This window comes from Ammospiza nelsoni, chromosome 3, assembly GCF_027579445.1.
Source record: "Ammospiza nelsoni isolate bAmmNel1 chromosome 3, bAmmNel1.pri, whole genome shotgun sequence".
NCBI classification, from domain to species: domain Eukaryota; kingdom Metazoa; phylum Chordata; class Aves; order Passeriformes; family Passerellidae; genus Ammospiza; species Ammospiza nelsoni.
Genome location: NC_080635.1, coordinates 15590109 through 15604586, shown reverse-complemented (window position 1 = coordinate 15604586; position 14478 = coordinate 15590109). Strand labels below are relative to the sequence as shown.

Below are 14478 nucleotides of genomic sequence, written 5' to 3'. Positions count from 1 at the left end.
TTCCTTTAAAAATAAAAAAGAAAAGGGGGCACTTTTTTCCCTTCCCCCCTCAATTTTTTTCTTAACTTCTTCGCTGCTTTTGTGAAAGCTGCTGCTGTAAAACACAAGGCAAATTAAAAAAATAAATTGCTTTAAATTGCTTAACAGGCTTGATGAGACAAAGCCTGGTGTGTTGGAGTGGCTGCAGGGAGCTCTGCGGCTGCTTTTGTATTATTTCAGAGGTGAATTTAGATGGCTGGAAGATAGATGGGTGCCAGATGCAGTTTGACACAGATTCCGGCAGCTGCTCCTGCGCGAGGTTTCATTAGTGGTGAGTTAGCGAGCAGCAGAGCGCCGGCAAGGCCCCCAACGCTGCGCTGACAGCGAGAGCACTGAAACAATACAATATTCGCTAAGTGATTTTAATCTGGGAGATTAAATGACACCCAGTTGGTTTCCCGACTTAGAAAGCCAGCACAGTATAAAGCTGTTCATGGCACTCACTCTACCCGGGCCCTTGTCACATACATTTCCATCGAGAGTGCTTTCCTGAGCCACTCACCCTGAAATGGGAAGAGAAGGGTTGATTTTGTGTTGCAGACATATTTTTCCATCCTCACTGTATAATGTGCTTTTAACTACAACAGGAAACATTGGCCTCACTTCAGCAAATGCTTACATTGGACCGAAGTGCTCGTGTGCTCCTGCTAAGTGCAGGCGAAACTGTTTGAAAGATTAGGGCCACGGTCTGTAAAGTGAACGGCTTCCTTTTAATAGATGGGCAAGTCCCAAAATCAGGAAGCAGTTGGTATTTACGGGCTTGGGCAATTGGGTTTGGTTTTAAATAAACCAGTATACTACAATGGATGACTTGATAGAAATGGTGGAGGAGCTGCTGTTCTCCAGGAAGATGGGGTTTTATTTGTGGAGATTAGGACTTGGTGAAGGGAGGGAAAATGTAATTGAACTTACTTGCAATACAACCCAGGCTGACTTCAAGATTCTTCTAGGGGGACTTAATGGGCTGTATTTTGGGAACCCTCACTGTGGCACATTTACTGTGTGGTTATTCAGACTTTCTCTGTTTTTTGTGTATCTCTAATAGCTTCAGCAAGTAAATCCTTGGCTAGGAAAAAAAAAAGGTTTTCTCCTCTGATAGGTGGGGGAAAATATGTAGGGAAGCAAAGAAACAAGATCTTTCTTTCACATGTACCACCTGAATTTTGCCTTTGCATATTTAACTGCTGATGTCAAACTACTCTGTTCACTTTGAGTCATTTGGTATCCTCACAGTAAACAGACAAACTAGCCTTTTTTTTTTCCTCCAGTAAATATGCGAGTTGGATGTGTATGGGCTGCTGTCTTTGGATCTCAACTGTTGTTTGTAACATTTCTGCATGTTACAATTCTGTTTCTAGATGCCTTTGGTAAATACCCCATGCATGGCTTCAATTAAGCTTTCTATATTGAGAAAGTATGCCTTAATTTATCAGGTTAAAGATATCTCTGTTACATCAATTTGTTCACAGTGTGTTGTGACCTAATCAACTAGGGATGTAAGCCATTTCATGAGGAGTAATTACTCAACAACAAAAAATGTCTCTCTTTCCTAATAGCTGTGAGTGAGTTGGCTAATTGGAATCCATTTTGGTAGTGGCAGGTCAGCAATCAGGAGGTGGCTTTCCTGGCTGGCATCTAGGTGGGAGGGAGAAGGCAGCAGCAGCAGAAACACAGCTGTGGTTTCCTCAGGTCACTGGGAGAACTTCTCTCCATTGGATCAGTGTCACATGTGCTGACATTGGGGTGTCCTCGTGATCCCCCTTACCATCAATGCTGTGACAGTTTGGTCAGAACCCTTTCCTGGATATTTCTGAGGGAAAAAATTCATGAGTGGGTTGGAAATGCCAGATCTTCTTTCAAGACTTGCATAAGAGTTCTGGTGTTGTTATTGTTAGTGGGGGCAGGGGTCTGCAGTGATGTGACAAATCTCCATGGCCTGGCTAGGCCTTGGTCAGGAGATGATGTGAAGTTTAGGGGTGATGGCTCCTTATGTCTCTACTCAAATCAACTTATGACAGTGACTGAGCAATTTTTGCTTTCAGTGCTGCATCACTCACATTAGCTGCCAGTCCTGCAGCAGGATGGGGGTGATGTGCAGAGGCATGTCCTAGATGACCCCACTGGTTGCCGTCCTGTTTTCCTACTTGATAGATCATTGAGGTGCATTCTGGCTTTTTCTTCAATTTTTTTTCCTCCCCTCCTTGTCTTCAAACCTTGCTGAGAGGGAGGTGGAGAGGAAAATCCTCATGAATTAACATTATTTCCCTGGTGGGCTTTGCTGCCATTTTATCTAATTACGCCTGCTGTTTTCCAGATCACATTGTAAGCATTTGCATGAAGGGGCTTTCACTTACCTCCTCAAGTAAATTAAATAACAGCCCTTAGGCTGGGCTGACAGCATAATGCATTTTCATGTGGGAGATCAACAGCTCCCATACCTTGAGATGGGAAATGCTGAAATGACAGGGAAGGTCTGTGCTTTTGTCTCGAATTAGGGCAGCTAGACAGAGTTAGGGCCACTCTGAAAATGCCTGCTGCTGGCTCTTCTGGTGTGTAGGGATTGGTAGGAAGAGAGGGGCACATAGGAATCTGCAGAGGGCCACAAAGAATAGACTCACAAGGATCCATGAGCTACGTGCAAGATGTGCAGGAAAGCCAGGGAAAGCAAGCCTGTTGTCAGCAGGTTTGAATGCACAGCCCTATTGGAAAGCGTGAAGGGATCTGCAAACTGTGGAAGATTGGAAACCACAGACATAAAGCAAATGAGAGGTGTAGGCCCTGCCCTGAGGATGTTTACAGCATGACTTCGTGGATGAGGAAGGCTGGACTTGTGTGGAGAGCTCAGGAAATCAAAACACACGGCCTTGACTTTAATTTCCACAGTAAGCCAACCCGTAGTTTCCCTGTGCTTCATTTCTTCAGTTTGCAGAATGAGGCAGTGGCCCTTCTCCTGAAATGCTGAACTCACTGTCCGCTGCTTTCCTTGCCTGACCCGTTACTCCCAACCAGCATCCAGCCCCAGGAGTTATCCTCCTCCAGATGTTTCAGAGTTCCCAGAGCCCTTCATGATACCAGCCTCGTGGGCTGATCTGGTCCCTTCACAGTCACGTGTGTTACACATCAGAAGTGTAGATCAGTCCTTCCCTGGCTGTGGTCACTCCTTCATTCCTTTGCTACAGTTGGGAGCTTCTGAGGAGGAGAATGGATCAGGAACAAATGACCACGAGGAAATGTGTTTCTTCTGCTCCTGATCAGCCCAGGCTCGTCCTGGTAGAAAAGAGGATGTTGATGGGAAGGCAGAGAGACAAACTCCACCTCCCCCAACCATTAGGCTTGGACAAGCCTTGGGTAGCTCAAAATTCTGGTGTGCTCCTGTATTCTTTCTGAAGTGGGGACATGCCAGCAAGCGGGCTGGTGAGCTGCACTCAAACTGAGTCAGCCCTTGGGAGTGAGGAAGAGAAGGAGAGGGACCTCTACAGCAAGTAGGGAATTTAATCCCTACTCTGGCTTGCTGATGTTGGTCATGAATGGGGGCCAGCAACAGGAGAGGCTGCTTAGCTTGGGAGGCTGTACCTAACTTATACAAAGCTCCCACCATGTAGATGTTTCACATAAGGGAAGAAAGGTGATATGTGTTCATTTAGTTCACTGTAACTCTGTGGTGACAGTGACCCTCGCAGTATTACACCTGTAATGTTGAAGTACCTTCTCGCTTTTGCTGCTAATTCCTTTTATCCTGTGTCATTGGTTAGGGATTAAGGAAATCATGCAGATCACTAAGATCTGCTTGAAGGAGTCTTCAGTGACTTGCTTTTGTCTAGGGATCTTTGCTGAAGGAATGTGATTTACTTGTTTTTCTTTAGAAAATCAAGTTTTCTGTTCCATCAAAACATAGTTCCAGGTTGAAGGTGGAGGAGAGCTAGAAGTGTTAGTGTGGTGGGTGTGTAAACACCTTTTAACTTATATGTTAAAGCATCTTGGCTCTTCCCAGTAACTAGAGAACTTTATGATGCATTTCTCTGTCTGAGATGAATTTTGAATGCCAGCAAGATAATGAGATTTATCAAATAAAAAGCCTGTCTTTCACTTCGTTCAAGCTTGGCCTCATGCCTCAAATACATGGAGTTTAGCTCAGAAGCAGCTTGTAATTTGTATCACAAGCCCACCGTGTGTAATTGGTGACGGATGGTGGCCACTGGGCTGCAAGGGGAGGTTTGCAGTCGGACGCGCTGACGGCTCCCGCTGACGTTTGCGCCTGGCCAAAGCGGCTGCAGGAGGCAGGGGACCAGCGAGTGGTCACCAAGAGACTTCACTTCATGGGAGAGGCTGAGGAGGTGTTTGCCTTCATCAATCAGGGATTCAGGTTTAATGTCAATCAGTCTTTAGCATGAACTTGCAGGATGTTCACAATGCAAGACACAGTGCTGCTTGTAACGTGTATGGGGAGATGATTCAGGACTGATGCAGCTGCTTCAGTGATCTGGTAGTATACATCCCATTACCATTATTCACTCACATTATTCACTGTTAGAAAGCTTTCTAACAATTCATGATATTTCTCAAGCTCTCATCCCCTCCTCTCTCTTTCTAAAAAAACTAATTTAATTTTATTATTATTATTATTCAGATTCCTGCTGTATACATCCCCCAAGCAGGTGGGAGGGGGAGTTGGTGGGTGATGACTTGGCTTTGTTGGAACTTCACTTAATGCAGGGTGGGGGCAGAGAAAATGAAGCTAAATTACGCAGATCCTGAAGGCACAGCTAGTGCACTGCATCACTTGTGAGCATGACTAGAACTGAAAATGAATCACAGCCTTGTTAGACACGGTATGTGTCAGTGCATGTGGGCAGAAATATCATTCAGCGAGAGAGAGAAAAAGACAGAGAGAGACTACATCTTTTAAAGTGTGCTGGTCCCACTGAAATCTCTAGTATTTAACCTGATGGGTGAGAGCTGGGAAACAGTGGGACAGTTGCTCTAGGATACTTCACCTTGTCAATTTTTATTCCTTTCTGAAGGTTAAGAAGGAGTCTGGATTTGTCAGCAGTGACAAAAAAAACCCAAAAACATTTGGGTTTTTTTGCCAAACTTGGCAAGCTCAAGTTTGAACCCACTGCTGAGGACTTTAAAATACAACCACATATTTGTGGCTAGGTTTGAATGTAGAGTTGCTTCAGCCTGTGTGTTCATTGTTCATCCAAATCACATTAGGAAGCAAATGTGATTTGCTCTTTGTGTAAACTTTTGATGGTTGCATGTGCACACGAACACACAATACACACACGTGCACACTGAGCCAGTTCCCATATTCCAGAGACAAAAATCCAACCTGGAACTGTAACCCTGGTTCTTGCAGCAGTATAATTCAAACATTCTATTTCTAGAATGGAAATTGGTTTGCAGTTCAGTTGCAGTGTGACACAGCCACGTCAGGTGATTTGTTGGAGGGATGCTGAAATCAGCTGGCCACTAAAACCTGCTATATCTCTGCTTGTGTTCCAGAAGATATTTGCCACAAGTGATAGCAACGTTCCTAAAGAAGCTCTGCTACCTCCTCCAGAGACCTATCCATAGCAGCCAACAGGCAGCAGCCATCTTAAAATTCCCCCCTTGGCACACTAAAACCACACTTCTTCTAAGCCAGATGGAATCAACCAGTGTATTCTTTAAGGGATTTTGGTTGTGCCTTTTTGAATGTTGTGCTTGGTGCCTGTGCTCAATCATTGGCCTGTTATGTGTGATGTATTGTATAATTTAAAAGCTGATGATTCTCGGCACTAGCCAGAGTTTTTAATAAGTGGCTGGAGATGTGTGTTTTCTCCTCTATCCCCCTCCCACAGACCAGGTGCTTTGTACTTTCTGAACATGCAGTGGTTTTTGAACGTTTTAAAGGATGTAAACTGCTGCTGAGAACACAACAGTGCACCTCCCTGGCCAAAGGAAAAAAAAAGAAAAAAAGATAAAAACTCCACCATCAGTAGCTTCCTTAAATCCTAGTCATCGTGTGGCATTCCTAGAATGTCCATACTTACTAAATGAAAGAGGGAAAATGGGGATAGCTTGTGATTTTCTGACTCCTAACGGGACTTTTCTGGGAGGAAGGCAAGGAAGGGATCCGTACTTGTGACAAGTTAAAAATAATTTTTAATTACTTAGAGTAAAAACATGTTCTGAAAAGTAAAGATTTTGGACTTAATGTGCATGGAACAAAAGGCCGTTGTGAGCTCTGTACGAGAGTTGCTGCGAGTTTGTATTCTGCCCTTTTTTTTCTGTGGGAGTTATTTCCTGTTGTTGACTAGAGTTCTTTATTTAGAACCACCTAGCTACTGAATGACGACTCGCTTGCAAGAAGAAAAAGTGTGATTAAAACTTGCTAAGGCTTATTCCAAGATCTCCCTACTTCCATTTATTTAAGGGGAATCTTTGCTAAATGAAAGAAAGTGAAGTTCAAAACAACAAATGCATTTCCTTCTTGTTATTGTGCCCACATCAGCTGTGGCAGCTAGCAAAAAGATCTTGGGAGCCTGAGGTCTTTCACCTGAACATCTCATGGAAGACAGTGTTTGTCTGACAGAGGTGATTTGGTTTAGGTTGTTCTGGTTTTAAAACAGAAACAAACCCATCAAATGCCAGGCCTCCCTTTTTGCTGGCAGGAGCAATGCACTGATGTTCTTGGGGGCAGCTCTTTCTATGAACCTCACAGGTCGAGTAAGGAGAGGGCACTTGCACTTTCCCAGCTGCTCAGAGAAGGAAGAGTTTCTTTGTAGAGCACTGCCAGCAAAAAGAAGTTTCTGTATGCTGACCTGCTTGGCAGTAGTATTTGGGTATCTATGTGGAGTCAAATTATCAGCACTTTGACAGCTGCCTAACTTCTTTTGCTCTTGTGGCAGGGTCTGAACATCCAGCAAGAATACAGTAAAGTTAGCAGAAGAGCAGATTCAGAGGGAAAAAGAAAAAAGAAAAAGATTTAACATGAAGGTTAACTCTACTGTAGGTAATAGGTAAGCAAGCAAAGTAGCTGGGGTTTATTATGAATTTTTTGCTTAGCAGGAAACGTACTAGGAATGTCCCCTGAGTGTGGATGATTAGAAAATGCACTGGGGTATGAGTGATAGCAGATGGACAACCATCCCTTCTTGGCTTGGCTGGCCCCTTGCTGTGAGCCTCTAGCAGAGGGTGCCTCTTTCTGCCCAGCTCCTGCAAAGGGTCCGGTGCCTCTCTCTGCACTAGCTGGGGCCGGCTGCTCTGGCTGGGCAGGGACTGCACTCGGCAGGCAGGCAGGAGTTTCGGCTCAGTCGCTGGCACCTTCCCTTTTACAAATGAATCCTATAGAAACTGGTTTGCAAAGTCGAACCTCTGTAGGGAAGTGGATCTCTGTGAAGGAGAGGGGTTTGGGAGCCTTCTGCCCATCCCACGTGTGCTGGGAAAGTTTGTGGCTGGGAGAAGGAGCGGGGAAAGCCTCAGTGATACACCTCGTGTTATTTTCCTCTCCTGCTGATGTCCAGTGGTCAAACAAGGGAGGACCCTGGACTCGGTATCAGCACCATCAACGGGAATGCAGCTCTTCCTCCTTGTTTCTTGGGTCCACTCCTTTCCCTTGACATGTTTCCCTCTGTACTCCAATTGTGCCTCTGTTTTGCTCAAATAAAAATAGAAGGGGACAATTATTACTGTTTGAGCAACTTTCTTATGGCTGTCACAGAAAACCACCATAGTTTATGCCACATGCAGCACCTTCTTCCCTACCTCCATGCCATCCCTGCTCAGGACATCTCTTTTCTCTTTCTTTCTTTTTTTTTTTTTTTCCCCATACTATTTTCGTTTGCACCCCTGCAAATGTCCACACGTGCTATGTCCTATGGGTGTGACCAGGCAGGAGAGCTACCCCTCTCCTCTTCCAGACCCTTGCCACATTTCAAGGACATTATCACCCCAGAATCGCTGTGGGAGGAAGAAAGAGACCATTAAGAGGTGTGAAAGGAAGGGGACTCTGATGATAAATGGTGGATTTTCAGCTTTTTTTCCTTTGTCCTGTTGGTAGGACGTAAATGCTGGGTGGGTTTGCAATGATTTAGTGTTTCATCCTTGCTTGGGAATACTAATTAGGTGTAAACCTCTTTCAGCCTTTGGCTAATGGTCACTATAAATGAACAGCTTCCTTTAAAGTGAAAGAACATTAAAAAAAAGGTTAGAGGAGAACCTCAATTAATTTGTGCAGTTCCCTTTTTCTTCAGAAAGATAAAATGCATTTCTGACGGTTACAGGGTGGTTTTAGGTAAAGAAATGCAGACATCACCCACGGTCTGTTTACCTGCATATGCAGTATGAGCTTCTGCTGACTCTTAGCCGTGCTAGCACTGGGGAATGTAGAAAGACAAAATGAATCATTACCACAGGCATAGTCACTAAAAGCATCTGATGTACTCATTCAGTCTTTTTTTTTTTAATCTCCTCTTTGCACATAATCTAAGGAGTTACACATTTTGTGAAGGGTTAAAACAGAAAGATTTGTGCATTCACTGCATTGACTCAATGAGTTCAGTTCTGTATGAACTTCAATAATTTGTAGAGGAACAGAATGGCAGTGGGAGTTAATGCTGCTACATTTGATGTTCTTGTGCTAGGTTTTCTGCCAGCTCCTTTTTTTTTTTCTTCCTCTTCTGAATTTGGCCCTACAGATTCAACTTCTGTTTTATTGGGGTTTGTTGGTTTTGGCTTTTTGCTTTTTTTTAAAGAAGTGGTGTAGGTCACTCACCGTTTATTTAAAATTAGACCCTCGGAAACCTCTGTCTGAAAGGAGTGCAGATAAACATCGTCTGTAAAGAATTTTGCACCTGGGACAGTCAGAGAAAAAATTTATCATTGCAAATTTGAATTACTTTGAAAATGCCTCTTTCTTGGCAAGCATTCTCTGAATCTAGAGGCTCTAAGGAGCTGCAAAAACTAGTTTTAAACAGTAGGCCTAAGCCCCCAAATCTGCATAGGAGCATTAATGTGCTTTACAGATTGTATTCCAGCCAGCAAAAGCAGCTATAGGTGAGTGCATTCATTTGGATGTTCATGTATTAACTCATGTTTTCATATAAATAAGGATTGAGATAGCTTGTTGTTGGTTTGGTTTTTGTTTTGGTTTGGTTTTTTTCTGGTAATGCATCTGAGCACAAACACATTTAACTCCAGTTTTAGTTTTGGTTTAAGTCCTGCTTAACATTGAAATGCTGTGCAACATCAGCACTGTTACCACAACACCATTTCCATTGTGCCCTCCCAGTCTCAAACTCCTTGTAACTGTTGTATAATGCTTTAATGCAGCAAATCTGAGCAGGAACATCCACTTCTAGGAGCCTCTGGTCACCCCACTGGTGGCCCCATTTGGTCTCTCAAGCCTTTGGCATCTGAGCAGGGTTGAGCAGCTGCCTATGCACCCAGGCCTCTTTCCAACCTGCCTATGCACCTAGGCCTCTTTCAGGTTTCAAGAGTGCTAAGGGGTATCTGTGCTCCAGGAATGTATGGCTCCATGGGGAGCTTTGTAGGAGTAGCTTTGCTGCAGGAGAGGGCTGTAGTGTGTGCAGCACTCAGGGTAAGGCAGAGCAGCAGAGCTGTTCTCCCCTGGTGACCCAGGAGCAGGTGGTCCCTCAGCACTGGGGATGTGGTGGGCACCTTTGTGCTGAAGTGTGTGTGGCTTGCATGTTTGACAGCCCCACGTTGTTAAGATTTTCAGGCTCATGTTGGGTTTGTGCTCAAGGCTGGTGGGTGGCCCAAAGTCTTCTGGCTTGATTGCAGTGACATCTGTTTACACCAGTGGTTAATTAGGCCTGAAGACTGGCCATCTCTCTGTTTTTCTCCACTGTTTCTGTGGTTTTTCTTGATTAGAACTATTCCCTCCTCAGCTCTACCGAGGCTCATACCGCTGGCCCTGGTATGAGATATCAGGACATCAACGTAGCGTCTCTTCAAAAAAGTAACCAAGTGTTCCAGAAAAGAATGACTTGTGCTTTTGATAGAGACTGCAGAGTGAGCACTGAAAGGGAAAGAAAAGCAGCCTGAAATTGTTTAAAACTCAGCTCAGTGCAGAGTACAATTCACTGTGTTACAAGAAGCAGGATTGGAAAGGAGAGACTGTTTTAGGAGCCTGTGTGCCATACAGGCAGTGCCAGTGTGAACAGTCTGGTCTGGGCCAGGAATGAAGCACATCTTGCAAGGGATGCAGCCTGAAAGGGATTTGAAAAGGAACACAGAGTTTTATTAAAAGGCAGAAAGATGTGAGGAGATACACAGCAATGGTAGGCAGCCAGAACCTCTGTCAGAGGACAGTCTTTCAGCTGGAGCAAGGATGATGCACACCAACAGTCTCTAGAGGACTGGGAGTGCACAGGGAATTACAGAGGGAGGGAGTCATCTCCCTGCATGAGGAATGCAGCAAAACCTCCTCTGACTAAGCCAGCTAATGCACACTGCTTTTTTTTTTTCTTTCCTGATAATCCTGTTCCATAATAATTCCTTAATAATTTAGTATGTGAAGAGTAGTCCTTCTGAAAAACATCTAAATCACCAAATCTTACATTCAGATGAAACCTTGCTACCCCTGTCGTTCGCACACACTCGGGATTTTTATTTGGTGTGGCTGTTTGAGAGCTATCCTGGAGTTAAGAGTTGGGTTTTATTCCTTAATTACTTAATGAATTTACCATGTGGCACAACCCTTGGTACTGCCAAGCAATAGCTTCCTATTACTAGACTGTACAGGCCTGATCCTGCATTACCAAAGCCAGAAGCAGTGTTTGGGAACCGACATTTTCATCAAAATCTGTAGGAAGCTTAGAGCAACTATACAAAAGGGGTTAGTTGCACTCAGAATATTGATTCATGAGCTCCCTCGTTTTTTGCATCGCTGTTCATTTTACCCAAAGAAGATCAACTGCCCAACTGGACATATAATATATGATACTGCATTAAAACTAAGGCTGCATTTGGTCATACTCATTAATTAAACTGATTTCTCCTGTAGGGTTTTTTTTTTTCCTAGAGAACTAACCGAGAATGATAATTAAGGATGTTATGCATTCTAGGGAACAGTGTTTCTCCTACTGCCACAAACACATTAAAGGAAAAAAATATGAACTAAAGGAGAAAATGAAGGTGTGGGGGGGAAGAGCTAAAACTGGAGTGAGAAGGAGTGGATCATCAGGGTTTTTACTGACTCCTGTGCTTTAGGACACATGGGACAGCCGTGTTAGAGTTGCACCAGCAGAAAAAGGAGAAAAAGCCATTGAAATCCCAAGGAAAGCTGCCCAGCTCCCAGGTGCAGCTCCCTCCCTGCTTGTGTACAGGTGCAGGCTGCAGTAATGCAGCACCCTAGTTTTTTACTGAGGAACTTGTTTTTATTTGTGGCTGAGCCTCACATGAGAAGGGCCCTACTCCTGGAGGTCAGTGCTGGGCCTGAAGAGAGCCTGCACGAGGTGTGAGCAGTGTTTCACCGTGCCTTTGCTTGCAGCATGCTTTCTCCTTACCCAGGAGAGCCACGCTGCTCGGGTGGAACAAGCAGCTCTGCTGTAGGCAGGCCCTTTGTCTGGCTTCTCCCAGGGTACCAACGCTGAGGGGGTCTCTATTTGTAAAAAGTTGTCTGCATTGGGGGCAGTGTTAGGTGTTTGCCTGCCAGCTTCTGCATGCACCAAAGCAAAGACATCCAGGGAGAAAATGAAGTTGTGTTGAACAATTACCTGATGAAATCTCATAGTATTCATACATATTGCAATCAGAAAGGAAAAGGCCAAAGATTCAATTAGAATCATAGGAAGCAGTTCACTCCCTCTATTTTTGAAATATGCAAAGGATGCCAACATTCCAGCGCAAACTTGGCCAATCTTTCCTAATTAGCATCCCTGTTGATGGGCAGATTACCTGGCAGTCTGTAGTGTTTCTAATGAATTGATTTATGAAGTCCAGTGTCTGTTTCCCCCTTCCCAATCTTTGATTTCTGTTTGTTCATTTATTACCTTGTTCATTTATTTATCTTCAATGCAGGGGTGGTTTTTGAATTATTATTTTCATGAGACCTGGTCTCGGTCAGACAGGCTTTGACCATCCTTGCTCAAAGACAGGGCTGCGCTCAGGCTGTGCCTGTAGCCCACATCAAGTCGGTGCTGCTGCAGAAAGACACAGCTCAGCTCCTTCTCTTTTACTGTGTCATCTTCACATGCGAGCAGCTCATGGGCCTCTGTCAAGGCTGGGACTGCACAGCTAAACCTGTGCTACTGCTCCCTGGGAAGCCCATACAAGCATGGTTCTGAAATGGGATGCATTTTGGGTGGCTCCTCCTTGCAGACGCTCAGACTGTTCTCCCCTCCCGCTCCGCAGGCTCTGGAAGCCTCTGCCGGCACACTTCCTAGCACGGCATTACGTGCCTCCATTGCAGGCTGCTTCTCCTGCTTACCGAAGTGCTCAGCAAACTGCATTTGGGTGCCGCAGACACCCTCTGCTCAGGCTTCTCCAGAGCTGAGAGCGGAGTTTCTTGGCCAGGAAGGTCTCCCTCAATCAGGTGCGAGGCCATGTGAGGAGCAGGCAGCCGCGGGATTATTCTCCTTGCCTAGCCCAGCCTCGTCCCGCCGCGCTGGAGCCTGGGCTGTGCGCGAAGCACGGGAAGGAGCTCTATTCATATCGATTCGTATCGTGACCTATGCTCAGCTGGGAGTGCTTCTGAGTGTGGATGCAGGTTGTACTAGTTGTGTTCGGAGGCACAATCTGAGTTACAGCGTGACTGTAAACTCCTGCCAAGAAAGACTCGGGAGAGTTACAGTAGGAAACAGAAGGGGCGGCGAGCTTTTTCTTATGCCGGTGTAAAATTGGAGCAACCGAGCGAAGTCAGAAGCGTTTAAAACTCGAATGACACAGGCTCAGGCTTTTTACTGCCGACTGTAACATGGCAAGGGCTGTGCACATCGGGCTGGAGCCCAGCTGCTTATTTAGCAAATGTTTGTGGTTGTGCCTCTGGGCCGGTGATAGCGCGCACACACCCAGGCACGGGCACTGTAAACCTGCTGCGGACTTTGAGCTCCGGAAGGCAGCGCTGCTCGGCTGGGCGCATCCACGGCGCGATTGCGCAAGGCCAGATCCCGCTGGGTTACAAATCTGCTGTAAAGGAGGGTGGAATGGGGCCCCGAAATTCAGTGAGTCTGGCGTGCAAAAAAAAAAAAAACCCAAACAACCCAGCCAACAGTGTGCAAGTATTACAAATATTCTGTGTGGCTTTTGAGTAGGCAGAAGCTGACCTAGAAGTGATACCACCGAACAGGTATCACTCAGGCCCTAAAGAAGATGAACCTTTTCCTTTTATTTAGTGATTTTGTTGTGACGCTACAATTTCAGGGAGAGGTAATTTCAGGGAGAGACGTGTTTCCCCAGGCAGAAGGACCAAATTTCAGTGCCTTGCTGCTGGAAAGTATCCAGCCAGGGAGATTCTGGTTTTAATGTTTGCCAGCTCCTGGGCAATTCGCAAATCACTCGTCAAAATCTAGTAAATGGCTCGCGAACTGCTTTGCAGATTGGTTTAGGGCTAACTCGGTGCCGCAGATAAGGGATGAGAGGGCTTGGATCTCCTCAAAGGAATAGCACGGGTGGAAAGGGAAAGGTGTGCTGAGGCCTCCAAACCTGCAAAATAAAACGTCAGTTTTTAGATCTGATGTCCTTTCTTTTATTTTTAGTGAGTTCAGTAGAGTGCTCAAGTGCCAGTCCTGGTGTTTTAACATCAACGTGATGGGGCCTTTTCAATTCTAATTTTAAGAACCCATAAAATCAGCACTTAGTCTCCTTTTATTTTGGCAGATTCACCGTTTTAATGGTTTGGTGTTGTTTTTCCTTTGTGGATTTTTGTCAGATACAGTTTCCAGGGTAAGGAGACCTTTCTTCTAAAGGTATCCTTTTCCTTTTCGGTTTTCTAACTGAAAATGGAACTTAGTTTCTAGTAAGACTATCATCTTGATTGATCACAAATCATTACAGACCGTTTGAGCATAATACCTAAATGAGTCGTGGTATTAATGACTAATAATCGCCTTTATATTAGGTCTTAAAGCTTTATTGTCCCGAAGTACAACCGGTTTAGTGGAACATGAAAGGCCGGAACGATCCGAGATGCCTGCTGGGGCTACAGTCAATGCTGTAAGGTGTTTGAATCGCCTTTAACAGCGCTGGCTGGTATTACAGCCCCTTTCAAAACTCAGTCATTGAGGTGACTTAAAATAATCATCTTCTTTCCAGATAGCGCCTGGTGCCGAGCGCTTCCCTCCTTCCCCCAAGTCTTCGGGCTCTCGAACATCTCCGTTTGGCCTCATTTTTGTGCTTCGGTGGTGTCTGCACAGCCCAAATTAGCAGCGAGGATTCCACGGACGGGGGCCGCCGCCTCCCTCGGCTCCCAGGTGAGGTCCCGGGGCGGGGGGC

At 45.2% G+C, this 14478-nt stretch overlaps 1 protein-coding gene across 2 annotated transcripts in view; it reads left to right on the top strand.

Moving 5' to 3' along the window:
* Positions 1-14478, top strand: part of SERTAD2 (SERTA domain containing 2) — a 78716-nt gene that overhangs the window by 42025 nt on the left and 22213 nt on the right. Inside the window, exon 2 of one of the 2 annotated variants that reach the window (XM_059468628.1) lies at positions 14299-14456. The exons of the other annotated variant lie outside the window; for it this stretch is intronic. The gene's annotated coding sequence lies outside the window, so the exon portion shown is untranslated. The remainder of the gene's footprint in view (positions 1-14298; positions 14457-14478) is intronic. 2 annotated transcript variants of the gene reach the window in all.